The sequence below is a fragment of the Poecilia latipinna genome, unplaced genomic scaffold (assembly GCF_001443285.1).
Source record: "Poecilia latipinna isolate Pla-1442-1.1 unplaced genomic scaffold, P_latipinna-1.0 Scaffold320, whole genome shotgun sequence".
Lineage (NCBI taxonomy): Eukaryota > Metazoa > Chordata > Actinopteri > Cyprinodontiformes > Poeciliidae > Poecilia > Poecilia latipinna.
Window position 1 is genome coordinate 311865 of NW_015112936.1, and position 7291 is coordinate 319155.

At 38.4% G+C, this 7291-nt stretch overlaps 1 protein-coding gene across 1 annotated transcript in view; it reads left to right on the forward strand.

Moving 5' to 3' along the window:
- The first annotated feature begins 3046 nt into the window (after nucleotides 1–3046).
- The window catches only part of lpar1 (lysophosphatidic acid receptor 1), a 39109-nt gene continuing 34864 nt past the window's right edge, over nucleotides 3047–7291 (forward strand). Inside the window, exon 1 of the mRNA XM_015035003.1 lies at nucleotides 3047–3461. The gene's annotated coding sequence lies outside the window, so the exon portion shown is untranslated. The remainder of the gene's footprint in view (nucleotides 3462–7291) is intronic.

Genomic DNA, 7291 nt, shown 5'->3' on the forward strand with positions numbered 1-7291 from the left:
ATGTAGTTGGGGCTACTGATTCATGTGTCTGCAGAAGAATGCCCGGCTTCCTCGATAACTATTTTAACCACAGTCTAATGTAAACGGTCTTCATTACTGACGCTGTCCTCGCACAAAACTCGGTGTCCATCAAATTTTACACAGTGTGGCGTCTTTTAGGTCTAGACTAGCAGTCGTTGTAGGAGTGGCTAATTTTAAAGATCTCAAAATGGTGGAAGGAAGTAACATAAGCCTTCCATGTCCTCAGCTGTAGAGCTTATGTTCCAGAAACCAAGACGGCATGTTAGTTCACTCCCAGCGCAGGCATGACAGAAGGCCAGCAGCAGTTTCTCGTTCAGATCGTTTTTCCTCAGGACACGCAGAAAATGTATCACTTGCTGGACTTCAACAAAGGCCTTGGTGTTGTGGGACCGGTAGAGGCTGGCCGAGACGAGAGTGCCCGGGAATCTGAGGTTATGACAGTTTCCAAATGCTCTCCGGTTTCAAGGAAGGGTTGTGGTCTTGTCTCTTCTTTCTGAAGTCTGTGGTAAATTATTTTGTTGTATGAATTTAAAAGATTCAGGTTGTTTTCTGGTCGCCTGACAAATGGTTTTTCCTCCTTAAGCCCTTGGACCATCTAATCTCAGAGATGAAGCTAAACCCTGTGGTATCTGTTGATGGCTGTGTTTGTGTGTGTTGAACATCAACGATAGCCAAAGTAAATACAAGATTTCAAATGATGATTTTATTGATAAAAACTACCAAAACTCCAATGTAAAAAAAAAAAAAAAGTTATGTATTAGGAAACCCAGCCAAGTGAATTGAGTGACAGACTTTTTAGAAATCCCCACCCCAATCAGTTAGCGACAGTAATCGGTGGATTTCATCAGGTGATTAACTTTGAGAAATTTCCTCATTCTGAGCAAACACTGCAGTATGAATTTCAAGCTTCCTGTGTGAGATTAGTATTCTGCAAAAAAGATTCATCTGATTTCAAGACAATGTTTATATTTATAACGAGTACAAACTATAGGATGTGTAATGCAACTGTTATTTGTGTAGTCTAACGTTATTTTGTTTTATTTGTATCTTTCAGGAACCAAATTTAAAATGTTCTAAATGTTGATGTCCTAATGTTTAATTTTTTCTCACAATGTATTTCTATAAATTTTGCAGAACACATTTACCATGCATACGCAAACTCGACATTCCTCATTTAAAAGAAGTCATTAATAATCAACTTCTGCTTCACAGTACTTCTGGGAGGTAGCTGGGTCATAATAATTTCAGATAAAAAAAAAAAAAAAGTAACATTTGTACAGGAGCACAGCTTAGCATACATAGGCCTGCAGCAGTGTGAGCATGGGCTTCCACTAGCACAGTAGGTGGGATTATTCTGTGGCCAACACATAGATGTTTGCCTTTCATTGTGGGACACCATGGTTTAAATTTGGTCTGTTAGACTCGTGTGAAATAGAGGGGCTTCTGTAACAACACAAGCCCAAATGCAGCACAGTGGTTATGGAAGTATTTCTACAAATCACTCAAAGCAAACAAATCCCCCCGCCGCCTCCCCTCCTGAAAGCCCCATCATCACTGACTTCTTTGTGGTTGCTGTCATTCCTCTGCAAACCTTGGCTGCACTTCACTACTCTTAAAGTGACTTTGCAGGGGATGCCATCCAATTTTTGGTGTTCACGTTTGATGAAATGTATTGTGATGTATCTTTTCATAAACCGCATTTTGCCATTTTCACTATGCAAACTTCTCTAGGTTTTGAGCCAAAACCACGAAGGAATACAAGAGAAGATGAAGGCCACAAACTGAAGTCACACTGAGCTTTGGGCCGAGTTCAGAGAGATTTGGATTCTAACAATAGCATTTCTGTCAAATGGAGTGATCTCTGTACTTTTATACCTCACTCAGAAGGCTTACAAAATGAATACTATGGTATTCAATAAAGTCCTGAGAAAAACAAAGTCCACCCTTACTTATTACATCAAACTTAAGACTGAAAGAAGCAGCCAGGTGCTGTTAAATAAATGCACTTTCATTACCTACCATCAGAAGATGCGACTAGGTTCGTGCTAACACAATGCTATGAAGGAAAGACATCAGCAATGACTTTTGAGAAGCAATGATAAACTTACCAGTATATAGACAGTAGCCGTGTTTGTAGGTGGAGTTAGAAAAAAACTAATTAAGAGACATTCTCACATATAATATTAAATACCAAATATGTGTTTCCCATTTCTCTGTTAAGGTGCAGTCTTGTTGCCTGAAACTGTATAAAATGTAAATATTATGAAAGCAATTTAAATGCAATGTCTTCCAATACAGAGAGCTTCTCACAAGGTTTGACTGCTGATTGCCATGTTGTCAAGAGAAAAAAATGCATCAAATCAACACTTCATACTAAATATTTAGCGCAGTGGAGGATGTATGGTCATCCTCTGATAGTAATACTCATGCAAAAACGTTGGTTGGTTTAGTCCTAACACCTCACTAAGTGTTCACAGATGGTGTGAATTGTGCAGACATAGCTGTTCTTTTGCCAAACACTCTGAGATCTCCACATGTGAAAGTTTTACTTTCAGAGACAGCAGCACCAAGTCCAGGCTGAAGGACACTTTATAAAACAATAATAACAATGTTAATTTGTCAGTTTGTCCCTGTGTAAGTCTCATGGTTGCTTTTCATCTCTTTCTCACTCCACCCCTCTTAGCCCTCTTCCTGTCTTTTTTTTTTTTTCTTTACAAGTTGCTGACAAAATGTGTTTCCAATTAGGCAGGGAGAAGAGAACGACTCAGATATTCTCTTGGTAGCCGGGCTTTTACATATTTGACAACGTCTATGCACTTGTTGCTTATGTCTTCACTTGCGTTAACTCGAAACAGATTTACAACAAACTCTCTCTTTTGTCGACCTGAAAAAGGCAAACGAAAAGAGATGTTTTACTCATTAAACTGATTAAATAAAGGTGCGCAACGATCCTCAGCTGTGGCATCTTTTAATACCCTGTGCAAGTGCGTGTATGTGACGTCACACCCCTTCTCGTGCTCTGTGTATCAGTGCGTGTGTGTCGTGTGCGTGTGCGGGTGTGTGTGTGTTTGTGTGTGGCAGTCGTTCAGTGAGGAAAGGAGAGAGACGCGCCAGCACAGAGAGGCACGGAGCCGGAGCGGAGAGCATCAAGTCGACTGCATTTGGGGAAAATCCTAAGCCAGCGTAGGAATCAAGAAAAGTAACAACAAAAAAATACTAACACCTCTAATGTACCGATAGGACGCGTTAGACTGGGGACTGTGTTGGTATTTGGACATAAAATGAAAGGTTTACCTGTCTCTTTATTGGATTTGGAGTCCTATTTGCGGCGGCTTTGACAGAGGAGTTGCGCATGCAGAGTGGGCTTTCGAATCGAACTTGACTTGGACATCCAGGATCCCTAAAACGACCTTAGAAAACCCACTGGACATCATCAAACTGTAAGCATTAATGTTCAGTATCTTCACTTCTGATGAATTTACAGTTGATGCATAAAGTGCGGAAAACTGTTTTTATTTTTTTCTCTTTCTGCATTTGAAACTATTCCATCTTCTTTCGCACACCCCGCATGAATAATGTAGGCATCTGTAGATAATCAAAGCATACCTGCCACGTAGACGCAGCAAGGCTGTGTGCGGTTCAGATAAGGGTTTTTAATGCCGCCGGCAGGTACTTGATGGGCGAACCGTTATTTTAGCATGGGATATGGTGTGCCACAGCGAGTGAGGCACTTTTGAGGACTTGTTGCGCCAGAACATGGCTCTTCCTCAAGCCTCTGGGAGTAGAACAGCACTTGAATGAGGGAGAAAGCTGAGGGAGGAAAATAAAAACGAGTTCTGGGACTTTAAAAAAAAAAGTTTACATCTGTCTGTGTTTTTTTTTTTTTTTTTTTGTGCAGACAGGAATTTCTTTTAAACATATTTTCTCAGTTTCCTCCTCTGCTAAATGCACGAGCCATCCCGGAGTTGTAAAAATATTTTGCTCCCCCCCTCAACATTCAGCATTAGTTAGCCAAGAGGAAACCCTTAGTGGTGGGCTGAAAAAAATCACAGAAACACAATAGCCATGCCAGAAACATCGCTAAACTCTTTCTTGTGGTGCTGGGACCCTCTTTAATGCTGTCAACTGTTTGTGGGCGTTAGAAAACCCCCAACCGAGCCGTGAAATTTAACCATTTTATGAACTGTTTTTCATTACAGTCAGTTGGAATTGCATCACAGCTAAAACTGACAGACATTTCTTTGAAGTCGAGATAAAGAACTCAAGATGTATGAGCCGGCAAGGAAAGCTGCCCAGGATGTAGATAACTAGAGCTTCTTTCTAGATCAGTCATAGTGTAGTAATGAAACCCTTTATTTAGGAAAGAAAGAAATGCTGTGCTGGATCCTGTTTCCCCTGCCTCAATAAAGGTGATGGATACATTATGGACAGCAACAACAATCATGCAGGCTGTGGTGTTTGAACAATGCTTTGTTGGTACCAAGAGGCTCAGAGTGCCAACAAAGTATCTATTACACCACCACGCCCTCTACCACTGATGCAACTCAAGGTGGAATACAATTATTTATTTTTTTTTAAATTAAATTTTTTCTGTTGTTCTGATGAGCCTGTGCCACTGTAGCCTTAGTTTCCTGTTCTTATCTGTCAGGAGTGGCACTCGGTGTGGTCTCCGGCTGCTGTCGGTCATCTGCTTCCAAGTACGACATGTAGTGCATTCTGAGGTGGTGGTCTGCATACCTCGGTTGTGACAAGTGGTTATTTGAAACTTTTTTTTTCTTTCTTTTTAAACCAATCTCCCCAATTCTCTTTGATCTCTGATTTTAATGAGGCATTTTAGTAAACACAACTGTTAACAAAATTTACCATTTTTGGACCATTCTGTAAAACCGAGAGATGGTTGCGTGTGGAAAGTCCCAGTAAATAAATAATTTCTAAACTTCTCAGATCACCAACAACCAACCCTCATTCAAAGTAAATTTATTCCCTTTTTTTCATAATTCTGATGCTCGTTTTTTTATTTTCTTTTCCCTTCTTTTTACTTTAGCAAATCATCTATACTATGTGTAGATGTACCAAGTTGGATTCACGTGTCTGACTAATTGGGTATTTTTTCTAAGAAGCCATTGAACAAACCCAATAAATACACTGTTGAGTGAATATCATTGATCTTCTTCTTACATTAGAGTGGAAAAAGGTTTAAAAAAAAAAAACATGGTTACTCGGAAGCCAGTATGGGTTTAGATGTGATCAGTAAATGTGGTGCTTTAAATATGAGTTTAAAGCACTACATCATACACGTCATATATTATGATGATAACATCAGTAGCATGAAAACACACTAGAAACTTATGCTTGATTGTGAAGTTTGATTGCATATTGGTGAGGAAAATAAAATAAAAAAAAATAAAAAACAGTTGTCAAACTATGAGAATTCAGGTCAATATAAATGTGCATTTTCCACACAAGAGACTGAACATTTTTGTGTAACACAGAAAAGCAAAGGCTAGATGAATGAAAAACAGTTCTGTAGAAAAAAAATCTGCAGGCAATTGTTTTCCCAGCAGGAGTTTGTCTTGCTGTTGTGTAGTTGTCATATATCATTTTAAATTAGCACGCACGGAATGCACAGATGTTTGCAGAACTATCCGTGACTAAATGTCCGAATTAATAAAGCTATGGGAGCATCTGCAAAACTCTGTAAGTCCACATAGAGGGATGCAAGAAATGTGTTTGTATGTGATATCCCATTGTTTGATATTTCAAGATGTGATGTGAATTATAACCATGTCTCACCTTTGGTTAACAATTTGCCTGGTCATGCATTCCAGAAACAACCAATTGCCATATGTTCTTGCTGGAAACCTGAGGATTCTCAACCTTGATGCAACAGAAACATGTCTTCCTTATTGTGAAGAGTTAGTTTCCAATAGCGTCAGTAACTTCTGATCTCTCAGTTACCAGCATCTTGTTAATTTTTCAACAAATTAATAATTTTGCTCATAAAAAAACAACAACAAATGGTGTGGTTTATCTCCCAACATGTTGCTTTCTGTAGGTAAATCATGTTAAATATGATAACAGCAGAAAAATATCTGTAATGCTCTGTTTCAGCTGTAAGTATTAGCATGCAACAAATTTCATAACATAGTGAATTCCCAGTATTGTCAGCTTAAGCTGACTGTTTACCATAGTCGTTATTTTTGATGTAACCTAATGAGTGTTATCTCTTCATGACCTCAAGCAGGACTTGTTCAAATAGCTGAGTGTGTTTATTAGTTTGTTCATAAGAGAACGCGAGGACACTGTTTTCCGCCACCCACTGCTAAAGACCGCAGGGGGTCTTTGATGCCACAGGCGTCTGTGAGGGTCATTTGCACTTTGGCAGATAAAGTAGGTCAGTCACTTTCAAGCCAGTTTAATTGGAGGTTACATGATTTATTTCTAAAATTATCCACATTTGTTCACATTGGTTTTGAAGTTAAAGTGAGTGAGGTACAAGGACATTTTGAGTTAAAATACTTGCAGTTTGAGGTGGGATCATTTCTTCAGCTTTTTGTACATTAAAAAGCATTTCACCTTTTTGACAGTTTTGACCTATTGGGACATTCCTAAGATATAATTAATGCTACTGGCCAATTGATGACCAGGTCTGTTACTAAACAGACATTTACAGTACCTTGCTGAATCCACAGGCACAAATTACAGTGTATTTTACTGAATTTTTCTGTGATTGGCCAGTACAAAGTACTTTTGAAGTGAAAATAAATAATGCATGTTTGTTTGTTTTTTTGCCATTTGGACATCTGTGGACCAAATTGTTTCCCATATATTTTTTTCTAAAAATTCATGTCATGCCTTTTAGATTTTTATTTGTGAAAAAAGGACCTCAATCCATTTCCTTTATTTTCAGAATTAGTTTTCCTTTTTATTGTATCGGTCTCATAAAATAACAGGTACATAAATTGAATTTGTGATTAGCACACGACAAAAAAGTAACAAGTGTTAATTACTGGTGCATTTGCCCTTTACTACCATCTCAGCCATTGTGGAGGTTCATAAAAAGTAGAACATGGAGTAGGTGAGAGGTAGAGTTCATAAGGCATGTTTTTAGAAGTTCACATGGCACAAGGTCTTTCTTAATATGTCTTGGTAATGTTATATTTTTTTCACTTATGTTAATTTTAACTTTTATTCCACATATGACAAAAAAAAAAAAAAAAAAAAAAAAAAAAACATTAAAAGGCACATGCCCATAGGGGCCAAAATATAC